General features: G+C 38.2%; 1 protein-coding gene across 10 annotated transcripts in view; it reads right to left on the minus strand.

Moving 5' to 3' along the window:
- The window catches only part of dlgap2a (discs, large (Drosophila) homolog-associated protein 2a), a 184945-nt gene that overhangs the window by 104669 nt on the left and 58523 nt on the right, over nt 1–21753 (minus strand). Inside the window, exon 2 of one of the 10 annotated variants that reach the window (XM_017302479.1) lies at nt 6444–6476. The exons of the other annotated variants lie outside the window; for them this stretch is intronic. The gene's annotated coding sequence lies outside the window, so the exon portion shown is untranslated. The remainder of the gene's footprint in view (nt 1–6443; nt 6477–21753) is intronic. 10 annotated transcript variants of the gene reach the window in all.

Genomic DNA, 21753 nt, shown 5'->3' on the forward strand with positions numbered 1-21753 from the left:
TGGACTTCTTCATTATGTTTGCCTGATATGATTTTATATGTCAAACTTGTAGGCGGCCCCCTAAGCCATTAAAAAATCCACTTCAAATGTTGCGAGGGTAAGTATTAAGTGTGAAAATATTAAAGCAAGGGAGAAAGGAGGGTTGAGTGACAATAAGTGCCGCTTTTGGGATTTTGTGTACGTGTGTGTTACTCAAGAAAAATGCAGGAGGAGAAAGCAGAGTGAGCAACTTTAGTTACTTGTAATGAAGTCAAAGGATTGACTGTCCACTGCACTTTTCCTTCTGGCTGGTGTAAGGGAAAAAAAATCACAGCTTGGAGTTTTAAATAGCATGATTTCTAAATCCCCCTCCTGCTCTGGTCAGCTCCAGGCATCTTTTAGTTGTCATATTCTCTCCGCTGACTCCCTCCCATATACTGTCTTTTAGTGACAGAAAGCTGCTGCTTTGCCATCACCACAAACACTAAGCTGCTAAAACAATGTGTTGGCCTCCCAGGGCTGAGAACAGCACTGCAGAAATATTTTTGAAACGCTGACCATTACGGCGCTTCGCTTCCTGTGAACAGAGCTGAAAAAGACCAGGAAAGCTGCCGACCTCAATCTAATGTGGGAGACATGACAAGCTGAATCTCTCTCTCTTTTTTTTTTAAATGAAGTAACTGAAGCCATGAATTTTCAATTCACAGAGTTACCAAGGACTAAAACAACAAAATATTTTTTAGCACCAAGCACAAAAATAATTTGTATTTTTCCAAAGCACCCTATGAACATAAGATTATAAGATAATATTGTGTTTTTAAACATACAATCCACCCATTTGTCATCATTTTCCAGCTCTCTTTTGGATCTCAACTTGTTCCTAGACCAGAAGCTATATCCTCTCCAGCCGGTGAGTTCAGGGTTTACACTGGAATCACCTCTCAATTTCTTCAAAGGAAGGTGGCCAGAAGGCATCGTGATTAAATGGTTGAACCAGCTGATCTGACTCCAAAGAGGAGGAGCAGTGACTCAACCCTGAGCTTTTCCCCTGGATGCTCCTCATACCATCATTCAGGCTAATTGTTTTACCTCCCTACAAAGGAAGCTCAATTTAGTCGCTTGTATCTGCGATTATATATACTCTGCAGCATCAGTACCCTGCTCACACCTACCAACAGCACTCTTTTACATTGAATACTGACCTTGGCCAACAATCTGGCACATGGAGCATCCTATTCATCTAGCTCACATACAATGTAAATGGTTTTCAGAAAATTCAAAATCCATGTGGCCCAATTTAATAAAAGACAAGGTTTCTGTGCTAAGAGGGGATATGCATTAAGGCCTAATTATATTACCTATAACTCCAAGATGCAGTTTGGTCTCTTGGGGGAAACAGCCATAGATGCCATGTCTGAATATGAAACAGCTGCACAACATTAACAAAAGGAAGCATATATCAGCTTTTCAGAAACGTTATATAGAGAAACAAAGATTGGACTTTTTCAAAAACTGAAGAAACATATCTGCTTAAAAATGAGCTGAAATAATAAAGCAGAGGCCTTTAAACAAGAAGTTAAAATTGGAGATTGGGAATATTTAAACCCGATATACAAACATACATTTGAAAAGTTCACTGTGGTCAAGCAAAGAGTTGCTTACGAAAGAGCTGGAGATAATTAGTTGTGAACCAGGTGATGCACTCAGTTACTGGAACAAAGGATTTTCTCATTTCTTTGAGCTCAAAATATCATCATTTTAACTTGGAAAACAAGTTAAAATGATGACATTTTAACTTGTTGAAATGTCATCTAGAACTGTTACCTACATGAGGTAACAGTTCATGTAGGTAACCTACATGAGGTAACAGTTCTAAATGTTACCTCATGCAAAAAAGTTGGACATCTGCTGTGGGATGTGGTGCATGGATTAGTGCACAATTAGTTTACAGTCATGAGAAGCAAACTAAATGTACTTGGAATGCAAAGTAATGTCTTGTGATAAAAAAAAAGCTTTGTTTAACCACCATTTTATCTCCTTCTACAATTGTAGTTAAAATAATCCAGAAACCAACCATAAATACCATTAACAAGTTCACTCCTAGTTCTCTGTTTCTTCCCATCTTTGCTTCCCATCACATCCCAAATGCATTACCTCCCTTTGCCCTTTTCTTTTCTGTCACGTTATTTTTTTTTCTTCTCCCGGAGAAGTTCAGGGTCTCTGTGAAGGTCTGGTTAATGATGAAATACTCCCTGCCTCATTTGATGGCAATAAAGGATTTGTTATGCTTCAGTGTTGCATCAGCTGAAGGACGGGCGTCTAATTTTCTCTTAAGAAACAGCTTCTTTCCTTGCCTTCACACAAGTAATGCAAAAAGAGACTGATATCAGCCATCTGACCTTGATTGTATCTTTTAGCCTTTGTCTTCAGTGGGTCAAGTTTGAAGTCAGGTGGGGCCCACTGAAACATATTCTTCCTACCGTTGCTCAGTAATATCTCGGAGCTCTTAGTTTCTTACATTTCTGTTTGGAACAATACTTATTATGTTGATATATTTTGCACTGTGCCTTTTCCTCCCCATTGTTGAGTAATTTCTTCCGATAAGTTGAAACACGATTGAGGCATGGTTCATTTTTCCCAACAATTCAAAGAAAAGCTGCAATTGGTAATGAACAATGCTTTTGGTCTTCTTCCTTGGAGAGTCACTGCAGAATGGATGACCTGAGCACAGAGTCATTCTGTATGTTCACTGAGCACTGTGCCTGCAGCATACGGAGCTATTATGCAAACTGCGCATTGCTTACAACAAAAACCCTGGAAAAATCAGTTGCCAAAGACGATCACAATTTTTAAGTTTTAATGTGTTTGGGAAGTGCATGGTTGCATGGTAGTCTCTGGATAAATTGAAAACTACATCTTTGGTTTAAATTAACTTAAAAACTTATTTTTAAGACCTTTAACATCACCCTCATTTTTATCTCCTTCCACATATTCTGTATTAGGTTTAAGTCAGGACTTTGACTGGGTCCCTCCAAAACATTAGTATTCCTCCAGATAGAAAATAATTACTTTGAAGAGACAGACAGATAGACTGTCAGACAGATACATATGTGTTGTATATTGCACTAGGAGCTGCCCTGAACACTATCTGTTTATGCCTGCAGGCCACAGGCTGAGAAGCAACCAGCTGTTAAATGGAAATTGACAAAGTCATCACTCGATGGAAGCAATATGTGTTGATCAGTATTCAAGATGTCCTGTGGTTGATTGGAAAGGACGTACTATGTGTATCACTTGACATATACATCTGTTTCCTGGGGTTGAATTATCACTGAGGATTAAAGTGACAGTATTGTTTTCTCTGTAGCTTGGTGGCCCAGGTGACCAGTGGAGTAATGTGCAAAAGACAAAGACCACATTTTATTTTTACCAGTTTTTCAGCTGTGGAATTGGTCAGATTTTCTTCTCATTTTTACACTTTAGAATTAATTACTAGATGTACGTTTTTTTTTAATCAATAATTAAAATGTTATGTGGATTTGAAGATTTGAATGAAAATGATGTAAATACAAACTTACAAAAAGCATGAGGAGCCAGGGCAGATCAAAAACCATAATCCACAGAGGAAGAACCAGCAAAGAGATATGGGAAATACCCAAGGTAAAACAGGGAAGTATCAGAAGGAACCAGAAAGGAGTAACTGAGAAAGAGGTGCTTGAGTACTGGGTGGTTGAAAGATGAAACAATGGACCCGGGTTAGTTAGCTAACTGATTGCAGATGTGAGAAGAGAAATCAGAAGGCAGATCTGAGGAGACAGAGACAGAGAAAAAGAAGGATGGAGAGAGAGAGAAAAAAAAAGAGAGAGAGAGAGGGAAAGAGGGAGAGAGAAAGTGTGGCACAGGGGACAATGGAAATTACACACAGGACTAGAAAATAAACACTAAAGAATGAGTAGACATAAAGAACATAGTTAAACTAAAGCACAAAGAATAACTTGCCATAAAAATAAACAAACCAGAATACTAATTATTAACTGAAATAAAGTTAAACAAAAACGAGGCTGATCTAATTAGGGAAATTAAGGAACACAGAATAAAACTAGAACAAATAAATCTTACTCCAAAACAACTATTAGCCCAGGATCCTGACAAAAACAGCTCTAAAAAAAATCACACTAGTCCAAAGAAGCAACACACAAATAGTCACGGGAACCCTCAAGACTATGTCTCAAAGTATTGTGAAACTCTAGTTTCCCGATGCTTCAGGATCTCCCTTTCAGCCAGAAAGCGACACACATTTTCCCATTAAAATTATCCATATATGCAAACACTGCCTACACTTCTCGCTAGCTTCCCCTCTCTTCATGTCTGAGCGAGAAGGTCACAACAACACTGTTATCATGCTCGATTTGGTTATGTCTTAATCCAATCAAGCGAAGCAGAGAGAGCCCCATTGATTCTCAAGACCCAGAATAACGTTTATTTGGCTTAGAAGCACATGGCTGATTCCTGGACAAGGTTAAGCCCACAGGGAAATATCACATTTGCCACCGAGACTATCGGGGAACACGTTTGAGCTGTACTTATTTGCTTTCACCTGTTGAATTCACAGGCAATTTCTGGCCAGGTTTTGCGAAAACCCATTAAGCACATTCAAGAAGGATCAACTCCTTAAAATGGAACACATGCAAAGAAAAAGGCTTAGGAATAAAACAGAGAGAAACATATGGGAATGGTGGGCACTCAGGGTATGAAGAATGAGGATGTGTCAGCCGCATGAGAAGAGCACTTAATCTAGTGGCAAACTCGAGAGCTTTGCAGCTTTCAGCCATTCAAACACATTATGAAAACGAGTACACAAACTGAAACATTGAACTAAATATAAAACTGTAGCACTTGCGGTGTGTGACAACGCTGAAGATGTGTTCTTCAGCCTTCATGCTCTAAGTGAGAATACATAGATTCACACATTCGGACACAGATGCTTGCAACAGTATTTATCACACTTGAACTTTTGTCACTTCACCACAAAACTTTCGATGTATTTTTTTGGGGGTGATCTTCGGTGATAGACAAACAGAATAAGGTGCAAAATGAGGTATGATTTTTAAATTACTTTTCGAGATAAAAATCAAACTGTTCTATGCATAATTGTTCTAACTGTGAGACTGGGTGAAAAGTCTCTGTAAACGGCAAAATTCCAGTTCTGCCACATAATTTTCTGGATTTGTTCTGACCAGGTCATCTATGCTTTGATCTAAAGTGATTCATCGCTGCTTTGTATGTATATTTATGGTTCTTGTCCTCTTGTAAAGAGAAGCTGCACTTGTCTCAAGTCTTTTTTTCAGGCTCTAATACTTTTTGTTAAATAATTTAGCTTCAGTCTTCTTCACTTTAATTCTGACCTGCTTTAATGCCCCACAGTACAATACTAACAGCACCATCTTTCACTGCTGGGCACAGTCTGTCCAGGTTTGACAGTTTTCACATATTTTGCATGTAGTGTAAAAAGTCCAGTTTTGATAATGTCTATCTAGAGCACCTTCTTACAAATGTTTGCTACAAATCGACCACTATATATATCTTGCTTTCTTCTTGCCATTCTTCCCTAAAGGCAAGATCGTTGGAGTGCATGACTAAGAGTTGCCAACTTAACTGCCTTTCACCTGATTTGTGAATTTCTACAATTCATCCAGAGTTACGATGGCTCTCTTGGCTGCTTTCTAAATTTAATATGTTGATTGCTTGCTCTGCCATGCAAGGTTAATGACCACATCTCATTTTTAAAATACTTTATTTCTCAATGTCTTACTTAAGAGTGCTCAGCAATCTGCTGAAAACTTGAGAAACTGTTTTAATAATAAAACAATATATTGCCCTAAACTTCTCTACATCTGTCTCCCTGACTTGTTTGGTGCTGTTTGTTCACTAATGTTCTCTAGCAAACCTTCACGAAACAGCTAAATGTGTACTGACATTGAAGTACACACATGTGGACCCTTTTGAGCCGAAATGGTTGCACTGGGTTATACTTAATGGCATTAAAAGCGGTTGAATACAAACACGCAGTTTTCAGATTTTATTTATGCCATATTACATTTCTCTTCCACTTCACAGAAGTGCACATCTCTGTGTTGCTCTATCTCATTAAATCCAAAGAAAACCCACATCCATTTTTGGTTGTAATGTGACAAAATGTGAAAAAAAAAAAAAGTTCAAGAGGGATATAAATATAACCTTCTAAGAGTACACTTTGTGTGGCTTTGCCATCCGCAACATGCACTTTTTGTTATTCTCCTTCTTCACCGAATCAAAAACCAGCAGGATGTAGTCTGGGATGACGCCTGAAAAACTGCAGAAAAGTGTCGCCCTCGCTCTACTTCCCACTCTCTACTAGCTGCAAAATGACAAGCCGGCTGATGACGGTGACAAGAGCTTTCGGGGGAATGGCAAGGCCCACTCACCTTCTGGTTCACCACACAGTGTGCACTGTGATTCTAAACAAGGACCAAAAAAAGAGACAACAGGAGATTAATAGAGGCGACATACGTGAATGACTGAGCATGTGTGTGGGGACAAACACGACTGTCTCCGCCCACTGTGTGAAAATATCAACTGTTATTCATGATTCGGCTTCTCTCCTTCTGTTTCTCTCCCTCTCGCACACTTTGTCAACAACCGAGATGGAGTGAACAAAAAGAGAAAAAAAAAAGGAGGCAGCCACAAACCAGCATTTTCTATGCCCTTGATGTCCTTGGAGTGTGGTACCCATGTGCAACATAATAGAAAACTAGCCACCATGCATAATATGACCATCAGCCACATGCGGTAGCGTGAAAAGACAAAATGATGCAGAGGCAGGCATCAAATAGAGGAAAAGAATGAGGAATCATATTGTATCAATTCATCACTGTCATGTCTCTCAGATGGAGGTGGTGAAACTGTGAAGACAAGTGAGAATCAAACAAAAATGTGTAAAAAAAAATCATGTCTGTGACTATCCATCATTTTTTCTGTCTTTAATTTGAAGTCTTATCTGGATTCCCATCTAGCACGCAGTTCAGAGCAAAAATCATATAGCCCACGTTCTCAATATTGTTATTGTTATGGAAACAGAAAGGACCTCACACTGTGAGCTTGAGTATCCCCAAATTAGCAAATTGGAAATAAACTATCAGGGCTTCCAAGCATTATAGGAAGCCTCCAGAAAATGTGCCATTATTGTTTAAACAAACAAAATTATTAAAGGGGTTTTGACGTTGCGGTGTGTTAGCATTGGCACGTAATGAGCTGAACAGTGATGAAAGTGATTGTTATGTCCTCCAGCCATGTGTTCTGCAGATGCCCCTCACCTTAAAAAAAAAAAAAAGAAAGAAAAAAAAAATTGGCTTTGTTGTGTCAGTGTTTCTGTCTTGTTTCTGATGTGGCCAAAAAGAAAGGCCATGTTGTTTTTTTAATGCCAAGGCTCTCCTTCATCTAATTACTGCTAATTAGGGGCTTAATTAGACCGGAAGCAAACTTGGCTTCACTTGTTTTGCTAAAAACATAGAGACAGTTTGCTGTTGTTGTAGTTTTCATCCTCGGGGACACAGACACAAACAAAACATGGCTGCAAAATGCTCCAAGCTCTAAGGTACAGCAATGTTTCCCTGTTGTTCTCCTAGATGACCTCAGTCTGTGACGACAGCTTGCAGAGAGAAGTGGTTGAATGTTCTCTTTAAAAAGCTGTCTTAAGGGTTGGTTTTTGTTTTTTTGCCATCAGTGTGGGCTGGTTGTAAAGTGTCATAGCCTTGAAGCCATCTCATCATTAAACTGCCTGCTGGTGCTTTCTTGGGCAACATGGCATTTTTTGGCCTGGGCATTTTGATGCCTGTGTTTTTACACTGTCTCAGAACAACTTCTACATGAAGAAAATGCATTTCATTACATATAGACAAGTGCAGATAAGGAAGTCAAGTTATATTATTTCTTGGACTGTCTGATATCAAATATAGTTCTATAGCATTCATTTGCATTAAATTCACACCAGATGTCAGTAGCAGCCCAAGAAACACAAGAGATTTCAATGAAAAAAAATCCATTAATTAAATTATGTGCAATAAAGTTGAATCACCCAGGGAATCATTTTTGAAAACATGAAGAAAAGGAAGAAAAAAGCAAGGAAACCAGCTGAAATCTGTCCAATTTTTTAAAAACCCCTTCCCATCCCCTTTCTGTGACAGTTAACATCAGCTGGCTTAATCCTAATTGATTTCCCATAAAAAGCTTTCTCATTAGCAAGGACCTGCACCAGAATGATCTCATGATGAGTAAAAGCAAAGAGCTCTTCCGAGACCTTCAACGACTTTGTGTCAACATTCTGATCGCATTGGTTACGGGTGCCATAAACCTGAAGGGGAAATGGTAACTTCATTATTTTACTATAAAAAAGCCATAGTCAGGTGGTCCTCACGTAGAGTCAAAATACCAATCAGAAAGTGTTATAAGGAACCAATCAAATGAAACGGAGAGTTTCAGAAGACCTGGCGAGCAGAAACAGTTATTCCACACTTATTATCACATTTCTACAGAGCAAGCATCTTGAAACTCTTGTAAAGCTTGCTACAGAACATTTGGCAAATGCTAATGAAATACTGGAAGAACAGTCTCCTCAGATGAGAACAATATTGAACTTTTTTGATGTTGGTACATGTCAGTGCAGTTTTTGGCACCAAATCCTTGCATTCCAGCTTGGAGTTGTCTGCATGACCTTTGCATGTCTGTGGGTTCTCTGGTTCTCCACTTTCTTCCCACAGTACTGGCAGACTTCACATAAATGAGGGATAAAACTAGAACTGAATTGGAAGATTGTAAGAATCTGAAGATGATTCAAAGGGGAATTTTCAAACAAAATAAGAATCCCAAGTTTTTACTTTGTTTTAGAAAAAGAAAACAAATGTGCCAAATTAAACACCCATCTTGAATCCAATAGAAAACTTCTAAACAAGAAAGGCCCATTAATATTTGAAAGATTGGCTCAAAATCACATATAAGCATTTTGTATAACTAGTTTTGCTATATAGGTGACATTTTGACAATGTTATTACCAAAAAGGAAATACTTATTAGGTCTTTACTACATTTCAATAAATGAGTTTAATAATAATTTACTGTATGAATTCTTGTTTATGTTGATTTATTCATATGCCTGGATTAGTTTGGTTGTTACTGACATCTGATGTAAAATTAATCTCACTAGCCCATTAGAAACAATGTTGAAAGATTAAAATGTGGTTCTATGATAGACATAACCTTACAGCCAAGATTTTATTGCACTTTTTTTTTAGCAGCTTAAAGGTTGCAGACTGTGGGGTTGACTACTGTGAAGTGGCACAGGTGCAGCAGCAGACAGGAGAGGCCTAGAGAGAATTTACTGGTTTAATTAGCACTTTCACTTCCCACTCCCCACAGTGTAATTCCACAGAGTCAAAGCAATTGGCTCTGTTAGTTTGTCCTGTCTGTTGAAATTTAAAACGTTCTTGAATTTCCCCGTGTGGAGCACATATTGATTTTACTCAGGGTGTTTTTACAGTACGTAGGTGGGTGCGCTTGGGCAATTTTCATTAGCTTTACCAATTGTAAGTGTTAAAATGCTGCTGGCGTTTTGGAGGAAATGAGCAGAACTTCTGAAAATTTGGCTCCATATGAGTTTGGTGTCTTTAATATGTCAATAAAGACAATAATAAGAATTTGTCCCAAAAAGCAATGAAAGCATGTGCATAGTGTCTGCATTAGTGTCTCACAGTCACTAAAAGTAATATTTTTTTCAGAAGAAAACAATTTGTAATTTGCATCTATCTGAGCAAATTCCGTAGCATTTCATTTCATGTCTATCTTATTCGCAAACCATTGTTACGTCCTAACTTAAAACATAAAATGTAAAATTTTCTTTGACCTTTGGACCTTCACTCACAATTACTCTGTGAAAATAAGACCAATGATCTACAAAACTAATCACAGCGTTAATTGCAAACACTCAGTGTGTGCTGTCAGTTATTACACATGTTCTATCAGTCAGTTGCGGTCAGCTGTGTTTTCTTTGGTGTTGTTTGCTGTGTTCCCTGTGCAGGATGGTAACAATGTGTCTCTGTAATGGATGAGAGAGATGACTCTGTTGGGGAGTTGGTGGAGAAGAGGATGAGGTGTCTGATGCAGGCCAATAGCAGACACTCTCTGCACGAGAGTCTGGCAGGTCTGAGAAGCAGTTGCGGCAATAGGTGCATCTCTTTGTGTTGTAGAACAGAAAGATAAATGATATCATTCATTCCGGCTACAATAATGCTGATGAAACGTTTTAATTACATATCTAAGTAGTGTATTTTTACTGTGCTTGTTCTGTGACTTCTAAGTACAACGTGGACTAAGTCTGTCTGTGTAAAAGCCAAATATTAATCCAATTGGCCTCTTTGAAAGCAAGACTATGGCATAATAGTGACTGGGTTTAAGTTTATACGACTTGAGGTTTTAGAAAAACGTTTCCACGCAAGTGACTGAATTATACAGCCATCTCACTCCGTGCAAAGTTATTATTCCATTACATCAGTTMCAGCTTCTATTTCAAGAAAGGGAGAATGAAACGTATCCCACTATGCATTGTGAGTCAGTACAAGCAGCATGGTAGTCTTACTAAGCATGCTGATTGAATGACAACTGGATTCTGAATGGTGAGAACTTGCATAGAGATGTTTGCAAAGGTCTGTCTGTGGTGACGTTTCAGTATCAGCCAGTCTCCAAATGCAACATACAGGCCAAACAAATCCTTAGCCTTGATCTGATAATGTATTCATCTATAATTAAAGCCCCAATTTCCATATCAGCACAGCTTGCTCGCATCTTCCCCGGTGGCTGATCTTTTACCCTCACACTCCCTGCCTTCCCTCACTCACTTCCAGTCATATGGTGAGATACAGGTGTTAATTAGCTGGTGATAAAACTGCTTGTGTTTCTCCACTCACTTTTTTTTTCTTTTACAAGAATGCTGCTTTTCTAAAGAAAGAAACAAATTGTTACATAAGACATTACGAAACGAGGTAGAAAACTTGTGCAGCAAGATGCAGTAAGTGAGAGGGCATAAAGAAAGTTAAAACGCGATCAAAACGGCCTCATTTGTTCATACCAGGTTTAGAGCCACAGAGATTCTGAGGAATAAAACTAAATAAAGGTTGGGTGACTTTATTTCAAAGTGAAGCAATTGCAGTTAAGAAGAAAATTATAAATTTTCCTGGAAGTTTTAGGCAAAAAGTAATCTTTAATTTTACTAAGATGTTTCTTCAAACTGGAAGTAATATTGACATTTTGGAGTGGCTTAGCACTTAAACTTGAATTTGCCTGAGTGTAGGGTGAGAGACAAGGCAGAAACTAGATACCACTGAAAATAGTATAGTACAGTACAGTACAGTACAGTAAGGTATAGTATAGTATAGCATAGCATAGCATAGTATAGAACAGTATAGTATAGTATAAAGTGCAGTTGTACTAGCAGAAAGAATCATCTACCACATTAAAAAAAAAAAATGTTTGGACAAGTAATTTCAGCTGGGCCCATTGTTGAATGAAATTAAATTTGAAATAAAATAAAGATAATAATTAAACCTTTCAAAAGGTTTATTAATTTAACACATTACCGAGCTCAGAGCAAACCATCGACTGTGGTGGTGGCGTTGATGGTTTACCCACAGGACTAATTGAGATATCCTCACAAATTCATATCAAAATAATGTTTCACTTTTCTGTTATTTATGTGACTGGGCAATAATTCTGGTTTACCTTCCTCTTAAGCGGTACAATCCATCTTCAGTTTAGTCTTGTGGAAACTAGTAGTCCTCCCCCGCAGCTGAGGTAGCACTTCTCAGAGGAGATGGTGTGCTGAGTGCAAGGCTGGAGGCAGGCAGTAAAAACCCTGCTCGACTCTTCAGAGGCTAATTAACCTGCACTGACACAAACGTTTATGCTATATGGTGCATACACGTTGTATATGCTGTATACGGAGCAGCTTAATAACTGTTTATGTATACAACTCCTAACAACAGTTTATGGGTCAATATACATGGATGTGTTGTCACTGGAGTGCTTTAAAAAATGTAAGGAAATTACAACTTAGATGTGTTTTTGACTTTCTTGCAGATTGTTTTGTTTCTTTTTTATTTTATCATGTAAAAATTACAATGTAGTGTAGATTGTGACCTGAACTTCAATACAAGGAGAATTCCTTGAATATGGCAGTAATTCAAGCCCTTTCCAAACAGAAATATTATTATTTTTTAAATAAACCATAAAGATATTACTTGAGGCAAATGTTTTTAACTCAAGTTATTGCACTTTGTCTGATTAGTACATTACATGCCAGTTAGGCCCAGTTCGGTAAGATTAATCACCATAAAGGATAAGATGAAAGAAGTCTTTAAGTAAAATTTGGTGTGGTGAAAGTAGAATAAATTTAATAGAATCATCCATGAAAACCGCACAAATAAATCTATATGAAAGAATGCAAGGCCGCTTTAGTATAATTGCCTCTTTAAATCAAAAAGTATAGCAACCTTGAATCAAATGGCAAGTGATGGAAATGAAGCCAAACATTTCCTTTTCTGGATAAATACACCAGAAAACTACAAGCAGCTTTTCTGGACTGGGTTTAAAAAACATAAAAAATCCAAAACAACAAAAGCCTTTAGTTGGTTTCTATGACTGGGCACAGACAATAAAGAAGTGGGTGGTTTGGTTTGACAAGAGCGAGGGATTCAAGCTCGACCTTCAGTTACAGACAAACGGCGTCATTCTGTTGCAAGGAAAGAGACATCGCACGTCAAGATGAATCCCCTCCTGTCTTTTCTGTCTGTGTGGATGCATAAGTGGCAATGGGGCCACTTGTCTCAAAGGCAAGGAGCATCTTTCAACAATGAGATAGTAGTAACAGCTTGAAGATAGCAACAAATTTATTTTCTTTGACTTTGCAAACAACAAGAATTGCACAGACTTCACAAGTTGAAAAGATGGACTTGATTATGGATAGGATAAATAACTTGAACGTCCTTCTAATGCCATCGCTCTAAAAGACTAATGTAAATAGAAGAGGTAGCTGGCATAATTAACAGGGCTTGTTTGAAATTATACAACTAGTGAAATAGCCCACAATGCAACTGCACAATAACCAGCAGTCAACAATTTGACAAAGCATTGAGTAAAAAACAGATTAACACATTAGTAGTGCCTTCCCTTTGATTGATTCTATGACAAATTTCTATTGACATGAGCAGCTCACCATTATCTACAGCTCTGCAGGCTGGACAAAATTTGAAACAGGACAACAATTTGCTGCCAGCATGTTCAAGTGACGCTCTAACAGATAGTATGTGAGGTTTAGATGCTTTTGAAAAAAATAAATCATAAAGGAAAATCTCCAAAGTTGTAAAAATATGAGGAGAAAATGAATGGGTTAGTGGTGGTACACAGACTGTCAGGTCAAACCAATTCCCTTGGAAGAAATGGATTTGATACATTAATTAAAATGCCTTCGGATAATTTAAATTGTATAAACCAAAAGTAACTACTCTTATTAGCGTGAAGTCACAGAATACCTTGTCTTTTATTCTTTGCTCTATAATCTGTACACAGTATGCAGCTCAGCACACCTATACATTGCTTTTATTTATAACTGAATGCTTATAATTATATACACATCACCTTGAAGTACATATTGCACACTGGATCAATCTTTATTTACTGGTAGAGTCTTGCAAAAGTACACACACAACTTGATTTTTTCCACATTATAAATGTGATAGACCAAAACAAGGTGGTGCATGATTATGTAGGGGAAGGAAATTATATATTTCTAAATATATAATATATCTAAAATATATTATATATTTTTAGTAAATAAAAGTCTGAATAGTGTAAAACACGTGTATTTGCTACAGTTACAGCTGCAGGTCTGCTGATGTATGTCTATAGCAGCTTAGCATATCTAGAAAATGATTTTTTTTTCTCTCCTCTTCATAAAAACATTCAAGCTTAGATAGGTTAGATGGATAATTTGTGGAAAGCAGCTTTTAGGTTTTTCCACAAACATGTTGGACCTGAGGATTTGGGTTTGACTGTAATTTTCAAACACATTTTAGGCAATTTGTTGCAATGAGATTCTCTTAGGGGTGTCAGAGTAAAAGGACAAAATAAAAAAAATGTTTACATACCCACTTCATATCTATCCAATAAGGTTCAGTTAAAGTCTGTAAAGTTTTGGGGTTGGAATAAAAAAAAAAACAACAAAAAAAAAAACATCCAAATGCAAGTGAAAACTTAATTTCTGTGAGCATGCATACATCCTGGCTTCTGTAATTCGGTGTACGGAGGGACAAAGTGTCTTCACACTCTGCATGTTTGTATATGAGAAGAAACATTTCACTTAACAGTTTGCTTCCCATGTCAGTCCTTGGGCCTCACACGTTCTCCAACAGCCCCACTGCGAGAATAAGAAGCGGAAAAACAGACAGAAACCGCGTGTGTTGGTGGGGGTTTTGGTTGGATTTGCTGGATAAAAGGAACTGAAGGTCAGTATAAAGGGATGGCGGTAAAGCATCCTGTCGCTTTTCTATTCACCTCAAGGCCCCTGGGTCAGATTTATAGGTGGTTTCTCTTGACTCCTGAGGGGCAAAGGAAGTGGAAAGTCAGAGGGAGATAAATATTTCACAAAGGAGGAGAAGATTGAAACACGAAGGCGAGACTGTATTTGAGATATTTGATGCTTCTCGGCCACGCTGAGGTGTGGATGATGGAAGGAGGACAGAGGTATACAAGTATGCACTCACAAGAGAAGGACATAATGTAAAATGATGAAAGGCAAAGGAAAAGACGGGTATACAAACAAAAGTGTACAGAAAAACGTTGTGCAGATCGGATATTGATGACCTTCCTCATGCCACAGCACCCTTCTCACTTCCTGAAGCGTCTATCAGGAGCACTCAGCCTCACAAAAGATCACATCGACACCAAATAATGGAGTCAGGGTGGAAAGACTATCTCACTTCTTTTTCTATTTTTCTGGGACATCATGTTAGCTTATTTTATCCTCACTCATCTATAGTTAAATATTTACCTTTGTGCTCAGGTTCTACACCGGTTCTGAAGAATTCACAAATGCTTGAGAAATGACGTGTCACATGATCAAAAGTGGATCTAAGGTCAAAGTGTCAGACGTCTTCTTCTTCTCCATTAGGAAAACAATGTGGGTAGTGTTAAACATAGTACTTTAAAACAAAAACAATGGCCAACAGGTTTTCTCTAATTAAATAATACAAATGCATCAAAAAAAAAAAAAGGAAAAAGCCCTCAAAATGAAATTATCTCAGTAGTTTATTTAAACAACGGGAAACATTTTCAAGCATTTATCTTGATTTATTGTGATAATTATGGCTTAGTAAGCTAACGGCCACCAAATTTATGTTTTTTTTCCTCAATATTTCTTAACTGTCACTTAAGATAATAAAATATAGACTTTCAGCCTACTGAAATGTATGGTCATAAACTGTACAGTGCAGTAATATTCAGTAAATTACAAAATGCATTCCAACGAGTACTCAACATTTAAGCCAGGTTTTAAAACATACATTACATAAACTCCACATTTCTGAATTGAAAATATTTTATTGGTCTAATATTCTAATCTTAAATGCTTTTGTTTTCATTAGTTGCAAGTGGAAAATCATCATCACTGAAGAAATAAGGCCTTCAAAACTTTAGCCATTATGTAATTATTTTATATGCTTTCACTTTGTGAGTTAAGTTACTGAAATAAATAAACCTTTCAATAACGTTTAACTTATTAAAAATGACTGTCCATATTCAGGATTTCTGCATGCATGAGTCAGCCGTAGTTCTGTCGAGGTCTAATGGTAGGATGGCTTTGATAGCGGCCTGCAGCTCATCTGCTTTATTGGGTCTGGTGTTTCTGATCTTCCTCTCTACAACATGGAATAGATCTTCTGTGGGTTTAAGATCAGATGACTTTGCTGGGAAATTCAGCACAGTGAAACCCCGATCAAGTATCGGTACGTCTGGCAGTGAGGGAAGGTGCCAAGTCCTTTTGCAAAATTAAATTAGCATCTCCATAAAACTTGTCACCAGGGACAAGGGGGAAGTACTGCAGAGAAAAAAAAAAAAAGAGTCCCGGTTACCACTGTGTTGACGTTGGATTTTGTTAGGCAGATGACATGGCTCTTTGGCTCATCACTGACTGTGGAAATATCACACTGGACCTCAGGCAACTCACATTTTGAGCCTCTTCATTCTTCCCCCAGACTTTGTGAATTTTCTTTCCGAATGAAATGTGACATAGACTTTCATCTGAAAAGAAGATTTTGGTCCACTGAGCAACAATCCAGTTGTTTTTTGTTTTAGTGGTAGCTCATATTGGTGGCACTTGAAGCACTGATTCCAGCTGTAGTCCACTCCTTGTGAGTCTTTCCCAAATTCTTGAACAGGCCTTACTTTACAATTTACAATCTTCCCAAGGCTGTGGTTAACCCTTTTGCTTGTGCACTTTTTTTTTTCTGCCACAGGTTTTTCTTGTCCTCAAATTTCCATTAAAAAAGCAATCTGCAAACAGCCAGTACTGACCTTTTGGGGCTTATCTTCTATGTAAAGGGGGGTCAATGACAAATCTGAACTCAGCTGCCTTCCTAACAAATGGGCAGTCATATGCAACATTTCAAATATAATCTTTTACAAAAAATTTAATGTTTCTGACCAACAGTATTTGGAGTGAACCATAACCAACAGAAGGATTTTTTCCAAGCATTTTGGGCAGTGTATTTCTAATTAACAGGTAAAAAAGTTGAGTTTTACTCAACCATATTAAGTGATTGACATAAATTAAGTTTTATAAAATTATTTAAAATTTATTAAGAAACACCTGCAAGCTAACCAGGTGCGAATATTGAACAATTTCTGTTATATAAAATCCCCTTTTGTCTACAAATTGTTCCTACATAAATGTTAAGTGTTAGGACTTTACTGCAGTTTTGCCTTTTGATTTTAGACAAAACAAAAACATTTGCTTCTGATTCTTTTTGGTGCATACACGCACCATTGATGTATTTTAAATCACATCACACATTTTTACCATTGTTTCTAGTAAATATATGATGTGACTAATACACTTTTTATTTTTAAGTAAAAGAAATTGGCACATTTTAGCTTTAATGTGATGAGTTTAACTCAGAAGACGTTTGGAAACTAGTGAAAGATCAGAAAAATTAAAATGGTTCTGAATCCAGACAAATTCAAACCTCTAGTCCAAATTCAATGTTGGGTCACAACAGCAATATGACATCACAAATGTACACGCACACTTAAATTTGGGAACTCTGTGTGCTTGCCCAGGAAGCAAAGGCACAGTTTTGCCGCACACATCAATCTTCTCACTTCCCCAAAGCATGATGTCACAGGCACCAAGCTTGGCTGGAGGCCCACTGTACTAAGAGGACCAACTCTCATTATCTCCAGTGCAGATTTATAGAGCAACTGTGCTCATATTTTACTCTAAGGGACATGAAGGGGGCAGAGGGAAGGAGTTGGGCAGTGAGGGGAATGGATGGAGAGATGGGGAGACGGGAGGCTTTCACTGATAAATCCAGACGCCTGACTGTTCACTCTTTAAAGAAAACTTTTGGCTATCAGCACTCTCAGCAGCATCAGATATCAAACTGTGTGGATGTGTGTTCATTTTTTGATACTATGTTGGCACTGCAAAGAGGCTTCTTAAAGCACCATAATAGGGGGAAAAAAACACCTTTAAAGCATTTTTTTTTTCACAACAAATGTCATTTTAGGAATTAAGAATAATTCAAGTTTTTTAATCAAACTAATCATTTCTTTAATGTTTGTTCAAAAAAAAAAAATCCCCAACATGTGTCAAAAATATCCAATAAAAGTGAAGAGTTTCAAACAAGTTCTTCCTGTGTGGGATGCAGATGCAACCGAAATTTTGGCACAGATTTCAAACACTGTCCTCTTCTTCCACGTCCTCCAAACTCCTGCTGTCTCTCTCATTGCGCTGCCATCATGTCGCACCGTTGTTCCACGTGATTTACTTTTTGTGGTCTTGTGGGAGATTGGCACCGGCATCGCGGCAGAACATATTTGAGCAGCTACACACCTGCTGTCTCTGGCTCCGGCTGCTATGTCTGGGGAATATTTGTGCTGCAGATGTAGTGTGTGGATATTTCTGTGTGCATGTTTGCTTAACAACTACTGTCCAGGGTATCACATTATGCTCCATCTCCCGGAATGAACTTAATGGGCCGTGAGGAGCAAGCAGATGAAGCAAGCCCAGAGGCTGCATGGGATGTGTCTAACACCTGGTCAGCCATGTCACTAGGTGGCCGTGCTGGAGCTGTGCCTTGTCACTCTGTGTCTTTGTTAACTGGTAAATTCATCTTGAGGAAAAAAGCCAAAGCATCCTGCAAAAAAGCCACAGGGGCAGAATGAGACCCATAGATGTTCTTATTGTGTGTACTGACCACCGAATGATCATCCTACTTTATCCTAGATTATATATACATATGTGGACCAACAAAGGCCAGCATTCTGCTTACTTGAATTTAAAATTTGAGATACGTTATCAGTCTTTTCATCCATAAATGATGACGCAAATTATATCCTCCACTGTCTGTTTATCAAGTACCCCGTGTCTCCTTCTGGAGCCACAAAGGACTTCCTAGAAATGTTCTTTTATCTCTCAATTGTGCAGCCTAAAGACTCAAAACGAATTACATTTAAAGATATAAACTGACTGAAATTGCCTAGAAGGTAAGAGGTATTTAGATGAACACAATTCCCCAAGACCCTGTATAAAATGTTGTTTTCTCTATTTAAAGTGTATTAGAAATGTAAAAAGTTCTCATGACTTGAGTCCAGACTACAATAGAAGATGTTTGGTTTAACAATGATAAGGGCCAATGCAAGCTTGTAAATTGCTGAAGTTTGTTTATTTCAAAGATTTAGTAAAAACATTATAGAACTACTAATAAATAACATCACGGTCTTTAAAGCAGGTATTGATCCTTCAGTGTAAGCAGGTACCATGTACTCCTGGAAAATGTAATCAGAATCTCTATAAAGCTGGAGGAAGCTTGAATTGCTTCAAAATAACCCAGTAGATGGACATACTGACCCAAAACCAAACAGAGCAGAATACATGGCTCCTCGAATCATCACTGCACCTCAACCAACTTAGATTCCGTCTCTCTCCACTTTCCCTTAAGCCTTCTAAATGAAATGTAAAGTTTACCCCAAAATTAAGACTGCATGCATCCCTGGTCCCCTAGAGAAGTGCGCTGTAGACTGGATGATGTTCCTGATCATCCTGATTTACGCTATGTGTGGCTCCGCTCTGCTGGAAACCCCAAGGATATAGTGTGGGAAATGCGAGAGCCGGCAAAAACAAGATGGATTCCAATTTTGATGGATGTCAGTGTGCCCACACTGCTGAGCAAGGCGGTGTTTCGTGCAGCAGTGCGGACGCAGTATAAACAATCTCAATGGGTGCTTTACTAATCTGAAAAAAAGTACTGCAGTTCTTTTTTCTACTTAGCCCAGGTAATATACTTCTGATTGTCTATGGCTGAGCAGGAGCGGCAAGACAAGAAATGGAACAGGTAAATCAAATACATTTTGAATTTAGCCTAAACTCTGAAATGGGCTTTGTTTGGCAATCTTCTTAAGGCTACAGTTATCCCTATTGTTTGTGCACCCTCTTCCACCACAATTTTTTTCTTCCACTCAACTTTTCACACATTTGTCTGAATACATCACTTTTAGGCTTAAGCCGTAATCATCAACATTAGCAGACTAAATAAACTCTTAAAATATAACCCTCTGTTTGTGCTGCAGCTACATAATGCATACGTTTCCGTTTTTGAATCGAGTTACTGAAATCTTTGTGATGATTTTTAATTTCTTGAGTCTCACTTGCATAAAAAAGTTAAATATGTCAAAGAAAAGACTAAGTTTTTTTAAGTACTCATTGCTATAAACTATTTCAACTGTGGGATCACATCTTAGAACTCAGGCATCAAAAACGTTTCAAAACATGTCTTTTGTGCAGCCAGTTACAACCTTTTTGAATCAAGAAACCCAGTAAGATTTTTCAGGGATGAAAAATGATGCTAGAGCCAAGAAACATCTAAGAGTTTTCTTTTCATGTAGTGTTATAAAAAAAAAGGTGTGGCACCTATGAACAACATTTCAGTAACAATTCAAAGTAATAGTTTTGTCTGCAACAATAGACCTTTAGAAAGAGTCCGCAGTAGAACGTTAGATCAATACTATCTTGCTGATTGCTTTAGGCAGTGAGGAAGACTAAATAAGGAAGTGCGTCTGGGAACCTCACACCCACAGATACGAATCACAATCCAAAGAAACTCTGTTAGCTTTGACTATATTGCACATATGAAGCCGTTTCCACGCATTGATGCTTGCTGAATAAATGTAAACACTACTCAGTTCGCTGGGCTTTCAGTACAGCGTGTTGTTGCCTCTGCTGACATTCTATCATTGCAATGGTTGTGTGCACTTTTCTCCCTTATGGGCCTCTCTGTCTACTAAGCATGAATCTGTGTAAGCGGCTTGATGGAAAGGCGATATGGAACTACGGCTTCTTGCAGCATAAATGCTTCTGTTCCTGAAGGGAAACCTCCCAGGGGCAAATGCTTGTGCTGCAAAAGCCAAAAGGTTACAAAGAGCTCAATAAGGCCAGGCCCCAGTCATTTGGATCTGCTCTGAAATCATGGACACGCTGAGTGGAATAACAAGCAACAGCAGTAGATGTGGACCAGGGCCACAAGTACATCTCAAGGTGATAATTTCAAAACTTCCTTAATGCCAAAGACTGTCCAATGTGACTATTCATTATGGATAAATTCTTCACAATATTTTATCTGTCTCTGTAACCTGGCAACTGTGTAGTGCATGTCTCTCTGCAGAGCCAAATGTTACAGAGAAAAGATATTCTACACCTTCCAGGAATGAGAAGAAAGGCAAGCTGCATTAGAAACCTGAAACATGAGAAATGCCACCTAATAGACAAGCCAGAGAGCTTAAAGGACTTAAAGTGAGACCAAAGACATACATAAGGAGAATCAAAACTAACAGTCAATGTTCCATAACTGCAAAGGACAAATATTGGGTACTTTTATGGGCATTGATTATACACTTAGAAAGAAAACCAATGGGGCTACAAAGTGTCTACAAACAAGGAAGCCCAAGTCTCTTGTCCCGTTGCCATGGCGATGGGCAAGGAGGGAGAAAAAAAAAAAAAAAAGAAGGGGGTGAGGTGTTTACAGTTTTGCCTTCCTGTGTGCAGTGTGTTTTCCCTTGCAAGCTCTTGCGTAGAGCAGATGCATAAGCATAATGCTAATCCACAGTCTCAAGCAAGGCTGATTTACTGTGGCCCACTTCCAGCCGAGAAAGGAAGACGGTTGCAGAGGCAGAACGCTCTTTCCCTCCCTCTACTTGTCCCACTCCAGGGTCCGTTGATTATGCTTGGAGTCAGAGGTCGGACCGCGGGGAAAGGATTTTTTTCTTTGACAGTGAGATGAATATTGCATGATGGAAGGTCATCTCTTATGGATATGCTTATGAGTCCTGCCGTCGTAGCAAGACTGTATTTGCAAATCCAATAAATATTACATAAAGGGCCTCTTTTATGTCCTCTTTATAAGTGCACAGCTCTAACCATCTA

This window comes from Poecilia reticulata, linkage group LG22 (assembly GCF_000633615.1).
Source record: "Poecilia reticulata strain Guanapo linkage group LG22, Guppy_female_1.0+MT, whole genome shotgun sequence".
NCBI classification, from domain to species: domain Eukaryota; kingdom Metazoa; phylum Chordata; class Actinopteri; order Cyprinodontiformes; family Poeciliidae; genus Poecilia; species Poecilia reticulata.